Source organism: Cyprinus carpio, chromosome B6 (assembly GCF_018340385.1).
Source record: "Cyprinus carpio isolate SPL01 chromosome B6, ASM1834038v1, whole genome shotgun sequence".
Classification (NCBI taxonomy): Eukaryota; Metazoa; Chordata; class Actinopteri; order Cypriniformes; family Cyprinidae; genus Cyprinus; species Cyprinus carpio.
Window position 1 is genome coordinate 8,253,068 of NC_056602.1, and position 13,164 is coordinate 8,266,231.

At 35.5% G+C, this 13,164-nt stretch overlaps 1 pseudogene; it reads right to left on the bottom strand.

Moving 5' to 3' along the window:
• Window positions 1-317: 317 nt before the first annotated feature.
• LOC122137597 lies at window positions 318-11,529 on the bottom strand (annotated as a pseudogene).
• Window positions 11,530-13,164: the final 1,635 nt, after the last annotated feature.

The following is a 13,164-nucleotide window of genomic DNA, read 5'->3' on the forward strand; positions in this document are numbered from 1 at the left end:
GTCTGAAAACAAGAACTGTTTTCTGTTAGTAGAGTTTGTGGCTGTTAGCAAAAAAGCACAAAGCTAATATAGTGTGCTTCAGTTTTCATTTATTCACCATCAAAAAACAAGTGATACGTATTTAACAAATATTAAAACAGCCATCAATGAAACTAAAAAGGATCTGAACATCTGGAAATATAAGTCTCGGCAATTGATTTTGCTGAAAATATGAAAGACCCACCCAGTTTTTTATTTTATTTTATTTTAGGCTAATAAACCTATAATCCCCAAAAAAAAAACAACAAAAAAAGTTTAGATATAACATTAAAGTTTATGATTTGCACCATTACAACATGAGCAACTGCCTCTGCACCCACCTTACCTCTTTCATAATTTGGTATAAAAGATTCTAAACACAACTTTTGGCCACGAATAAATGCGTCTTTGATTTTAAAGAGTCTAAATTTGGTCAAAACTCTAGAAAATTCTAGAAAGTAGTTTATTTCACTTCTTCAACAATTTCTGTTATAAGATTAAGAAGTTTAAAATACACTAATCATAAAAAGTATGTACAATCTGCTGATGTTTTCATATAAAAATAGAAATGACCTTCTTAAGGCTCCTGCTACATTTCTTTCAAACTCAATTCAAAATCAAATATTTAATGTGACATTTTTTGAGGGTTTTGTGGTCAAGAATCACAGCATATACAAAAACGTCTTTCCAAAATCAGCATCGGCTGTCCACCTGATCCAGGGCAAACACCGTCCCCTCTAGAGTCAGTCCCATTTGGAACCCCTCCTATGAAAAACAAATTCAAAAAAAGAAACAAAACTGTGAGCTCAATATAACACACACACAACAAGGTGAATGACGAAGCTAAATTAAGGTTTAGACACACACTATATAATAAACTTATATAATATCATAACTAACATAACAATTTAATAATGTATATAATAACATTATCATAATGCATAACAGATTAGCAGTTTATATAAATTTAAAGGTGCTGTATGTAAGATTTTGACTCTACTAAAGCATAAAAATACCATAAGACCCTGGGTTGCCAGTTGGCGGCGGGAAAACACAGCATATTTAATTTCATTCATCGTCAAATGCGGTCGTTCCTGTATGTGTCATCAATCTGGCAACCTGCGTGTGCGTCAAGTCTGAGAATAAGGGGGCCGGGTGAAAAAAAACCCCTCTCCAATATTTAGAATTTGGACTGCAATACCTAGTTCAACCACTCGGTGTCAATCCTACATACAGCACCATTAATGCGGTTGATAGTTAAACCATTTGGTGTATTTTGTATTTGGAGTGCCATTAAGTAATTATGAAAAGACGATTGGTTCACGTGTCACTTGAAATGAGTTCTACTTAATAGCCTTAGAAAGAAAAAAAACTCTTCTTCTGCATCGTGTGGTGTGAAATGTTGACTTTTGTGAATGCAGTCGTAATGCATGCAGCCAATAGGAATGAGTCTCTATAAGTGCTCATTCTGGATAGTGCATTTTTTTCTGCATGCACATTGCAAAAATAAGCTTAGGGCTGAACTACTTGCAGCTGCACAGTACTGCTTATATGTGTGTGTAAAACAAGTTTATGTTTCAATTACTCTGAAAAAAGCACTGAGATGGCATGCATGCAATAACCAGCACAACACAGAATCTGCAGAACTAAACACTTGTCAATGACTCAATAGTTCTTCAAAGCACTTTGCCTCTGATGATTATACTTTGAAAGAACAAAGAAAGGTGCAATAAAATGTAAAAAAAAAAATATGTTGGTTTAATATATTAAGAGACATTTCATGCCTGTAAATCAAAACATATATTTTGTTAAAACCATATCAAAAAACACCAGAGCACTGTGAGTGTGAATCACGAATGAACATGTACAAAACCATCTCTGCCGCTGAGAGGTTGGGGGGTAGCATTCAGGGTGAAAGGAGAGATGAAGATAATTGAATTATTCAGGATTACAGGGTTTACAGACCACAGAACTGCAAATGACACTTACAGATTCTAATAATCTCATAACAGGTATGATGTCCTCAGAAACGGAAACTTCCATAATCCTCTGGATTATTGAAATCGGAATTAAAAACGGTCTTTAATATAGTGGGGTGATTGCTGCCAGCCAAAAACTGCATACTTGATCTAATAATATTGTCCTGCCAATCATGTGGCTGCTTCTCCTGTTTGTATGTTTATGAAACACTACTGAGAGCATTTCTCTTTCCTGTATTCAAGAATTGTGTCTTAATCCTACTTCAAAGCATGTGAGCAACAGGGTCAAAATTATTTACCATCATTTTAGCATTCAAATTGGCACACTGCGTCTAAGCCAAAATTAAAACTGTATGATACATAGTACATACACAAGTACCGTGGTACAGTTGTAATAAAGATTGTGCTTCAATCCTATAATGTTTAGTACTTGCATGGTATTACAAAAAGAAAATAGATTTAACAGAATAAAAATAGGGATACATAATGATATTATTACCACATCGCTTATCTGCCAATATTTTTAATCATCATATTGCTCATTGACTTTCAATATTGCTGCTTATCTGTAAATGAACGATTAAAAAATAAATAAATAAAAAGATGCTCACCTGCATCTCATCCAGTTTGGACTGGATGTCTGGGGTGAAGACAGCTGGTCCACAAATGAATGGATCAAATGGTTCAGCTCCAAACAGGTCTATATCTACAGCAGAACCAGATGAACAAGTAAATCATCTGTCATTTAGCAAACACTTATATTAAATGTGCAATAGTTCATGATCACTCCTTGCAACTGAAAATGCATAAAATTTCTATATATACAAATATAAATTAATATATAATTAATGTATTCATACAAAAAAATCTATCAGTGAAATTCTCAACCCGAATACTAACAAATGTCTCCATTCAACATCTATTCCTGGCTTTATTTGTTTTCAACTCCAATGGACCCTTTTATGGAAATGCATATTACAATAGCAATTATGGATTTTGCCTTCAGGAAATTCAGGTGCCTGAAAATATAACACATTCATCTAATGAGACAGCAGAAAATAAAGAGCCCCCACCTTTGTCTTTTTTTGGAGGCAGGTCACGGAGATGAGATGCCGTTACAGTTCAATCGTCTTGTTTGAGATTCGGGTGTGAATGGAACCATATCAAATACGTCAGTAGAGGGAGCTCTAACTTGTATGCTTCCAGCCTAGTAATGTAGATATAAGAGTATAAATCTGTCAAATGCGTCTAAACCAGTCCAACTGTAAGATCAGACTCCATCCGTGTGATAAGCATGTAACTGAAAAATCAATGTATAGGCTATATTTTATCACAATGCTTTTTTTTTTTTTAGTAAGAAAACTGATTCTCAAAAAGTGTGGAGACTTCCCTAGCTATTAATTCTTGTTAACTTTCACGATTTTAACTTACTGCGTTCATTCTCCAAAAATAAAGGTTCAAAAAGGGTGTTTTTGCAGTGATGGAGAAGAACAGAAGAAACATTTTGGTTCCCGAACATTTCAGTGAACATGTTCCTAAAAGAACCATTTTTAAGAACGTTAAAAATCTAAAAGAACCTTTTTTTGACTATAAAGAAACGATTCTGCATTTGAAGGGTTCCACGGATGTTCAAGGTTCTTCGTAAAACCACTGATGCCAATAAAGAACCTTTGTTTTTAAGCGTGTTGACGCTAGAAACAAATGAGGTTTGTGTTAGTTTTCTTCTTCTCTTAAAGGGATAGTTCACCTCTCCCCATTTACTCACCCTCAAGGGTTCCTTTCTTTCGCTGAGCACAAAAGAAGATATTTTGAGAATTTTGGTAAGCAACAGTTGATCGGGTAGCCAATAACTTTGATAGTATGGGGGGAAAAAAAATCATATGGGGAGTCAATTGCTATACTGTCAAATGTTTGGTTAGTACATTTTTCAGAATATTTTAATGTGTTCGACAGAAGAAAGAAAACTCATATAGATTTGGAACAAGTAGAGGTTGAGTAAATGATGACAGAACTTTAATTTTTGGGTGAAAGTATGGCATACACTGCAGTTAATAATGCACATCATATGAACCCCTTTTACTGTAATCTTATGTGCTTTTAAGAGCTAGACCAGTGACGCATCAGGAATCTTGTGTTTCATAAATGAAAACACTGTGTTTGGAGAAATATGAAGGTGAGTAAATATCAGTATTTTTTTTAATTATTATTTTAGCCTAACTGTTCCTTTTATATTTCACCTGCAAAGCAGGATTACTTATTCATCTCACTTTAAACTATTTTTTCAAATTCTTTGCTACACAAAAAATAACAGAATAATGCAGGCCTACATATAAAATGTTAGTCACACACTTATTAATAATATATCCCTATACTAAAGTGTGTACCAAATTTCCATACAAACTATTTTTGTCATTCAAAACTATTATTAAATTTCCCATACAAACTATTTTTGTCATTCAAAACTATTATTTTTTTTTTTTGTTAGAAACATAAAACCAAACAATAATATGAACCACATTTATGGTATCTTTATGGTGCCTTCTGTCTTTTTGTTCTCATATTCTGTCCTAGTACGGAAAAGTGCAGTCTGGACATTCTGCAAAATAAATTTTTTGGGGGTGACCTATCCCTTGTTTGAAGTATGAAAATTTGTAATTGAATCACATGCAAAGTGCACTGTGTACTTTTTTACAACCGATGTGTACGACAAACAACGATATGTACAACGAGGCCGTGGCACGATTATAACCACTTGTGGCTGTGAGTGGGTGGGCTTTTAGCAGGAGGCTGGGTGGAGCAAGCTTGCTGATTGGCTGGAAATCGGGTGAGCTGACAGGCGTTAGAGTGACAGAGGAGATCTCTAGGCTGGACAGTGATGTGACATCATCACCACACCAGGACAAGGCAGACGGCCTGCAAAATGTTTTTACGGTCTCATTAGAGATATTAAACATGCAGGTGCTGAAGAAGGGCACTGGGGGTTGGGGAGAGAGCCAGAGAGAGACGTGGAGAGAGAGAGATAGATAGATGGAATGGAGAAAAAAAAAGGGAAAAAAAAAAAAAAAAAACAAATGGCGTGGTAGATAGAAGAGAGAAAAACAAAACACATTTTGATGAACTGAAAGAGAACAGAATCATTGAGATTGGCAGGAAAGAGCAGCATTCGACTGGAATGATAAGCAAGTCTCATTTCCTACAGAACGTACTGGCGAACAGCGAGAATCCATCAGCTGATCCTCCAGCTCCTTAAGCTTCTTCTTCAGTTTCGAATTCTCCATCTCCAAATCCTGAATCTTCAATTAACATAAGCACATTGCACAAAAGAATTCACATTTTCAGTTGTCAATCACATGAACGACATTCTACATAAGTCTACCGCAGCCTGCTCACGGGATTATGAGCCAGTGAATTTCTGGTTACTTTGCCTATCTATTACTAGTATTTTTACACTTCAAAGGAAGCTGAGTTGTTTAAGCGGCATACAGTATCAAATTTATGAAAAGGGGCATTTATGCAGACATTGTAATGTGGCATACAGTAAACGTATTTACACTGGAATCAGAATTGGGGGAGAGCTAAATCTCTGAGTCTTCTGCACAGCCGTCAAAAAGATTGAGAGCAGCAAAGTTCCAGTTGTGTTTCATTTTAGGTTGATCAAACTTTGTCTGAGATATTTATCCGGGGAAAAAGTAATAATTGTTGGTATGGGCCTCTTTCCCATGTTCATATTTTTAGTATTTACTAATGCCAGCGAATTCGCAGATTGACAAAGTTTGTAGTACACAAGACTCAAAATTGTTAGATGAAAGCTATTTTATTGACAAACACCCAAATAATAACTTCTTCCCCCTTTCTAAACCCTTGTGTGCACCAGTCTACAAAAAGTTTGCTCCCCATATCTCCCCAAGCACCGTCATATCCATATATTTTCCCACTGTTTTTTCTTATTTTTTTCCCCAATACTATACAAATCATTTAAAAACAACCGCAAGCTTTCCTCCATGTTTTTGTTTGTTGACATGTTTCCAAGAATCAGCTCTCAAACTGATGGGGTGTTTCTTCAACTTCAGGCACTTTTATGTCTCAGGGGTTGATTTTTTTATGAAAACTAACAGCTTTTAACTTGAAGATGATTATTAAAAACAGTCTTGGAAACTTTGTTAGGGAAAACTTTTCTTCATTCATTTACTGTTGCCACTTTTTAAATAACTTTTATGTATATAATTTTACCCTTGTCCCAAAACCCACATTCTAACCTAAAACTTTTAAAATCCGTCTAATGAAAAAATAATAGTAAATGTGAAATATTTCAATTAATAAAGTTAAAAACACAACTAACAAATTTCAGTAATGAGTTGTGTGTGAAAATTACCAGTTAAAGGGGTCATATGAACCTTGCCTAAAAAGAACATTATGTTGTGTATTGGTGTAATGCAAAAAAAAAAAAATTTGTGGTTTAAATGCGGTTTAGGTTTCAAAAACACATTATGTTTTTCCAACTACTGTACATTATTGTTGTTTCTCTAAGGACTCGACGCCTTTCTGGAACACACTTTTTAACAAAGCTCATCATGTCTGAAAAAGACGGTGGGTGCTCTGATTGGCCAGCTATCCAGTGCGTTGTGACTGGATGCCGAATACCTCAAGCAGTTTTTTTTTTCTGTTCTTTTTTTTTTTTTTTGGACAGAAATGTTAAGCCCCTTACCATACTGTGATGCCATGGTCTCCCAACACAACAAGACAAAAACCACTAAAACCATTACACAAGGTCCTCCCGGTATTTTGCGCATCCACAGGGGAACATAATTACTAATATAATGACTTAGTACTGTCTTTTTAGTGTTGCATTGCGTATCGCGCCATGTAAACAAAAAAAAATGTTTGCATTAATGATCGGACAAATGACAAACAACAAGCACTACGTTCTATCTACTGCTTTAAACCTCGCGTTGGAATCGTCAGTGGTAAAATTCTTTAAATATGAAAACGTAACTTACAGGCTATGAGAGTCACAAGCGCCAGACTGTCTCCTTACAAAGTTGGAATTGTCCCCACTATAGTAAAAACAGCTTTTGTGCACAGGCAGCATTGTACTCTCCCACGGTTCAGGAAAACAGTCCTCCGTAAAATGCACTGCACATATCCTGAATATTTGGGTTTTGAAACTGTTCTTTTTGGGGGGAAACGTTAAAATGCGTCCCATTCAGGGAGTAGATATGTGTTTAAACGCAGGCATTTTTAGGTGGATAGTCGGAATGCGTCTTAACTTTTGATAAAGGATATATCATTGGATTTGATGAGACTCGTAGTCTTTAGAACTTTAAGGATCTTATCTATTCATGAACAGCTTTTAACACTTCAAAAGAGAAAGGAAAACTTGAAACTGCATCATATGACACCTTTAAAAATCACACAAAAATATAGGCTCTAATGAAGTGTTCTTGGTTACCAGAGACAGCATGCTTGAGATTAAATAATATTTGAAGAAAAACACAAAAATCAAGGTAAATGTCAAGAATAATATTTTATTAAATTAGGGTCAATTATAAACAGTTTAAAATATATAATTATGTATTCATGATATACATACTGTATAATACTTGCTGTGAAAATAACCTTAGCAATATAAAAAAATAAATATTATCCACCACCACCATTTCCATCACAGAATACTGTTAAACATAAAATAAAACTGAGATGGATGGAATTTTCATTGCATTCAGAGATAAATAACAATTCTCTTGATTAATCTTTACTGTTGGACAAATTAAATAAATAGTAAAAAGTGTGTTTAGTGTGGGTTAATGAAAGCTATTTTCTAAAACTCCACAGAGCCAAAAGTGCCTATAGTAGAAGAACCCCACCCCCCTCCGTATGAGTGTGTTTGAGTGAGAATGTATTCTGGGCTCATATCTACATCTCTCGAACATGTGAGCAATATTCCAAGAACATAATCTTACTCGTTTCTGAAGGTTTCCAATCTGTTTTCTCGTCTCTACCATCTTTTACCACCCAGACTCTAGGAACTTTTTGTAGGCGATATCAAAGGCTTCTCCAATAGCAAGAGTGATCTCCTCCCGCCTGGGTGAGATTTGCACACACTGCTATCATTAAGCAAATCAGGTTTCTTGTGTATGTAACTTTGTTAGATAATTAAAAGCGTATTTACTTACTTACACATTTTTCACTGTCAAACACGTAACACAGGTGTTTCTTTTCGTCTCCAGGTTATGTGCAGATAAAGTTTTGAAGATTCTTTATCTGTTTTGTCGCTCGCACAGAAGGACATTCTGTGAAGTTGGCAGTTATGCTGCATCTCCTAGAACAGGAAAGAGAGTTGAACTCAGATGAAAAGCTCACTGGTATGACTGACCTATTTTGAGGCAAAAAGCAACAAATCGAAAAACAGCCTAGAGGAAAAAATTTTAATGCTGTGTGTTCTCATTTATGTTTCAACAAATAAGTTTATTATACATAGTTCTCAATGGCCCACTCCCCAAAATCCATTTATAGTTTAATTTGTGAGATATACTTTATTTCAAATATCCAGAAATCACATTATTTTCATATACAGCCCCCAAAATCAACGCCCAATAAAAAATATATTTACATGGACAAATGAGGTGTTCAAGTTAAATTGAAAATGAGGTTAATGAATTGTACAGTAAATTCATTATTGAACTGTAAATGATGATTGATACAGTATACTGATGGAAAAGTGTACAGCTGATGTGATTCTGCATGTCCTCCTCACTCATACATCAACACTGATAATCATTACCGCATAAGTTTTAAGCAGAGGATACCGCACATTGTAAATTCAACGTAGCAAGTTTCAAATTTCCTCATTCTTTCCACTTTGAGAAATAAATACCAAGAAGCAAATCCTGATGCCCACAAGCGACCGACCTTGGTTATAATGATCTTATGGAATGTGAAGGCACTCGTTTATTCTATCTACAACATCATCTCATCGCGATCATATGATTATGACAGCAGAAATGATTTCTCATGTGAGAAGATTCTGCTATTTAACAACCTGCCAACCTGTAGGTATTTTTTTTGTTTTTTTTATTTAGTTAGGTTTGTTTGTTAGTTAATTAATAGTAAGTTAGTTTGACAGCAGAAATATAATTACATTACAAAAAGTTAAATGTTTTTGGAAGATACATCTGAGAGATCTCGTTTATGATTTTTCTACTACTGTGCACAAACATTGGCCTTCTTTTCTTCAGATCCTGATAGAGCTATTTTGTTTTGAACAAACACATCTAAATGGCATTTATCAATATGCTAATTGGTTACTTAGTTAAATTATTTTAGTATATGAGAATGAAATAACTCTGTCAGTTGTGCTAACTGCACTTAATTGGTATGACCATTAAACAGTAAATGTTTGAAAGATAAGATAGCACATTTAATGGTTCTGCTAAACTGCATTTCATTGCTTTGTCAGAGCAATTGTGTGAAGAACCGCGTAGTGGGGTAGTTCCTTATAAATTACATAGGTCGACTTTTTTGATACAAGTCTAAAATTAGGGTTGCCATGCATGAAATCACATCAGGCTATGTGGTTTTATCTCTTTATCGATCAAACACTTCCTGTAACTTGAAGATGATTTTTTTTTTATTTAAGAAAACCTACCTTGGTTTTAGGGTTACAATATCTTCACACCATATATAGAGATCTGAAGCTCCACTTTAGGAGTTTTCTGCCCCTCAAGACTTCGCTGATGTGCCTTTGAAACTAAGGAAAGCAGAACACACTGGGCAAATACATTACTATCAAGGGAAAAGGAGATAGAGCCGGAGGTGTTCACCATTTTTTAAAGGCTGCTGGAGAGAAGTAGAGCATCAGGTGAAATGAGGTGCTCAAACACGTCCTCTAGAGCAATGCACTGACCTGCAGAAAGCCAACGCTGGACATAATTGGGCGAAAGAAATATCACCCAGGAAAAGGACATTTTTATTGTGCCCTTAATCTGTCCCCCTAAAAATCCCACCATGAATGAGTCACAGCTTTATTTCAGTCTCATAAACAGTTTTAGTTATAAGCAGAGTCCTGTGTATTGGCTGTTTGGTTCAGTTATTAAATAACAACACAGATGTTACAAAACGATATTCACATAATGGAATGTGAGTTTGCCAGTGTTACGGTTGCACTGCAAAGTTGTTCATCAGCCAAAAAGAGCCACCTAAAAATCTCTAAAGGTGCATCCCAAATCATGTACTTATGCACTATTCTATGCCACTATGCAGTGTAAATAAAGCAAATAGTGTAATCCCAAAGAAAATTTCAAAAGAAAAAATGCACTTTAAATATCAGGATGATGCACTTAATTAACAAAAAAACAAAACAAAAAACAACAAAGTGTGGAATGTTGGACACTTCATGCACAACTACATAATTAATAAACTAAATGGAAGAGTACATACTGTAGTGCATAATTTGGGATGCAACTTACAGTATGATATTATTGTCTGAATAAGGGATTAGGTCGTGATTCAATTTAAAGGTGCTGGGGAGTGTAAGATTTTAACTCTACTAAAGCATAATAACAATAATATGTTTGCAGATATTTAAGAACCATTCTAAGTAAACATAATGGTTCCCCCCCCCCCCGCCCCCCCCAAAAAAAGTTATTGTCCTTTTTTCTTGTCCCCCCCCCCCCCTTTTTTTTTTTTTTTTTTTTGTTTGTGAAACGCCCACTGCCAATTACCCAACGGATTCGGCATCCCGGTTTGCCAGTTGGTGGAACACTATCAGAGTATTTCATTTCATTCCTGGACAAGTGCGCCGTTCCTGTTTGTGTCGTCAGTCTGGCAACCTGTCGTGTGGTCAAGCTGAGGAGGAGGGGCCGGGGACACAAACCCTCTCCAATAATTTGGTATTTGGACTGAATACCTAGTTCAACCACTCGGTGTCAATCCTCCATACAGCACATTTAAGTCTTTTTCAAGTGTTCACTCGTGAAAAATCATAAGCAGGACTGACTTAGAAAAATTAATAGCACACCAACTACTAAACAAGTTAGTGTGGTATTTAGAGTATTAATGTCAGCGACAATATAATTGATAAACGAAGGACAAATGGTCAGTAAATATAATCACAATAAAATACAGGAATATTTACTATATAATACTTAGGACTATGAAATAAATTAAAGATCACTATTCAATTTTTTATCGTGTTTCATTATTTTTTTACCCAATTTTTAAATAAGAAAAAAAAAACAAATTATAAATGATGTTTTTACCTACCAGCTTTTTGGCCTTGTGTTATCTGGCACTCACATACAACTCAAATCAGTTTGATCATACGTCAATGAACTTTGGTAGTAAACTTGCGCTTTTAAAATGTTTCTGGTATATTTACATTTAATTATCACAGAACAGACACACAGCCGTTTTCTTCTGCCCCATAAACAGTTGAGAATAAACGTGAGCAAGTTTAGTTACCCAATAATGGTGGTCTGTAAGAACACACTACCTTTAGCTTCCTGACGGCCACCCGGGCCGCATGTCTGTCCATTTGGGCTGCCTCCCACCTCTTTGATTCCTAATAACTACCTGAACACACAGTAGACACCAAACCCATAATAAAAACAATCAGTTAGTAATCTATCCATATAATGGATTATGGGTGATAAGCATAGGTGTGTGAATTCTTTTGTACTGGTGGCTGGTGATATAAAACTGATGAAGGTCCAGAGATAGGAGAGTTCAGTGAGCTCGCATAACACTCCCTCCACACACACCTCACGCTCTAACGGCCATTTAGTACAATTTTAACTATCACATTACATCCATAATAGCAACAGCTTCATTGAAGCAGTCTATCTCTCACACACTTATTGCACCACCATAACCATCACGTCCCAAAGTCAAAAGAAAGGGTGTACACAGTGGTACGCAGTGTGCATTTGCTATTTAGGATGGCCCACATGGTGCCAAACCATGTGTATGCCCCCCAATACTGCGTAGTAAATAGGAAGAATGGTGCATAGAGAACCACAGGAACAAATAAGAAATATGTCTCAACCTCTAACTTTGAATTATACACAACATTACTTCTCACCAATGCTTCAGGTGTGTGCAATGCTGGGTTTAATCTGGATCAAAAAAGAGAGAGAAAAGAAAAAGAATTGTGGTGCATATGTCACCATTACATTAAATACTTAATATGTTGATAAATAATTAATAATTAATAATAACTTAATATGATTAAAAAGTCAGTGTCTGTGTATCTTTTTCTGTAATGCAAAACACGCTGTGCAAAGATGGCCTTAGTCATTGAATGCTTCATTTGTTAGAGGCAGCATAAAATGTACTGTAGTTACACAGGAATCATAATCACTGGAAACTTTAAAGTTGATTACTGAACCTCCTGCACAGCTGACAATGCATCTTTAACTCAGAGACCCCTTAAAATCTCTCCGCATCAACATAGGTCTCATAGGTCCTCCCCCATTTTAAGTGCTTTAAACTTTAAACAATAAGCCCACAAAAGACTCAAACACACACACAAAAAAAGCTTTTCTATGTTTTTCTTTCTAAGGCATTTTTGAGCCAGGTGTATAAGTGAGGACAATAACAACTGTCATGCAAGAACTTGAGATCACAGCAATGCACGGCATGAACAAATTAAACTGATTACTCTGATTTTATTTATGCTGCTGTGGTGCATTTGTTGTCACCTTTCAATTACTTTCATGTGGTGAGTAATCAGACCTACATCTTTTAATTAAATGTGTTCTGGTGGTTGGTGTGTGTTAAATGTTGAGGTCCCATGGCGGCATCTAGGTTTAATTAGACTAGGGGTTTTTAAACTGTTCAGGGGAGTTCAGGGACCCTCTGCGGCTGCAAGGCGTCTACTAGGAGTCCACAGAAAATGTTAAAAAAAATAATGTGTCGTAAATGATTAGGTTTCAAAAAAATTTTACATAATAGTAATAAAAGTTCAAAAGACCAATTTACCTCTTTACTAAACACATGGGTCAAATGTCATCAAAAAGTCTGAAAATCTTGCATTAGAGTGGTGCGAAAACCATATTTGTGTAGTGTATTGTAACTCATGGAAACTAGAAAATAAAAATATATGTGAGTTGGCTATAGTATTTGTCATGGTTTTGCTGTCACATGTCCTCGCAAGTTTATAAGACATCTT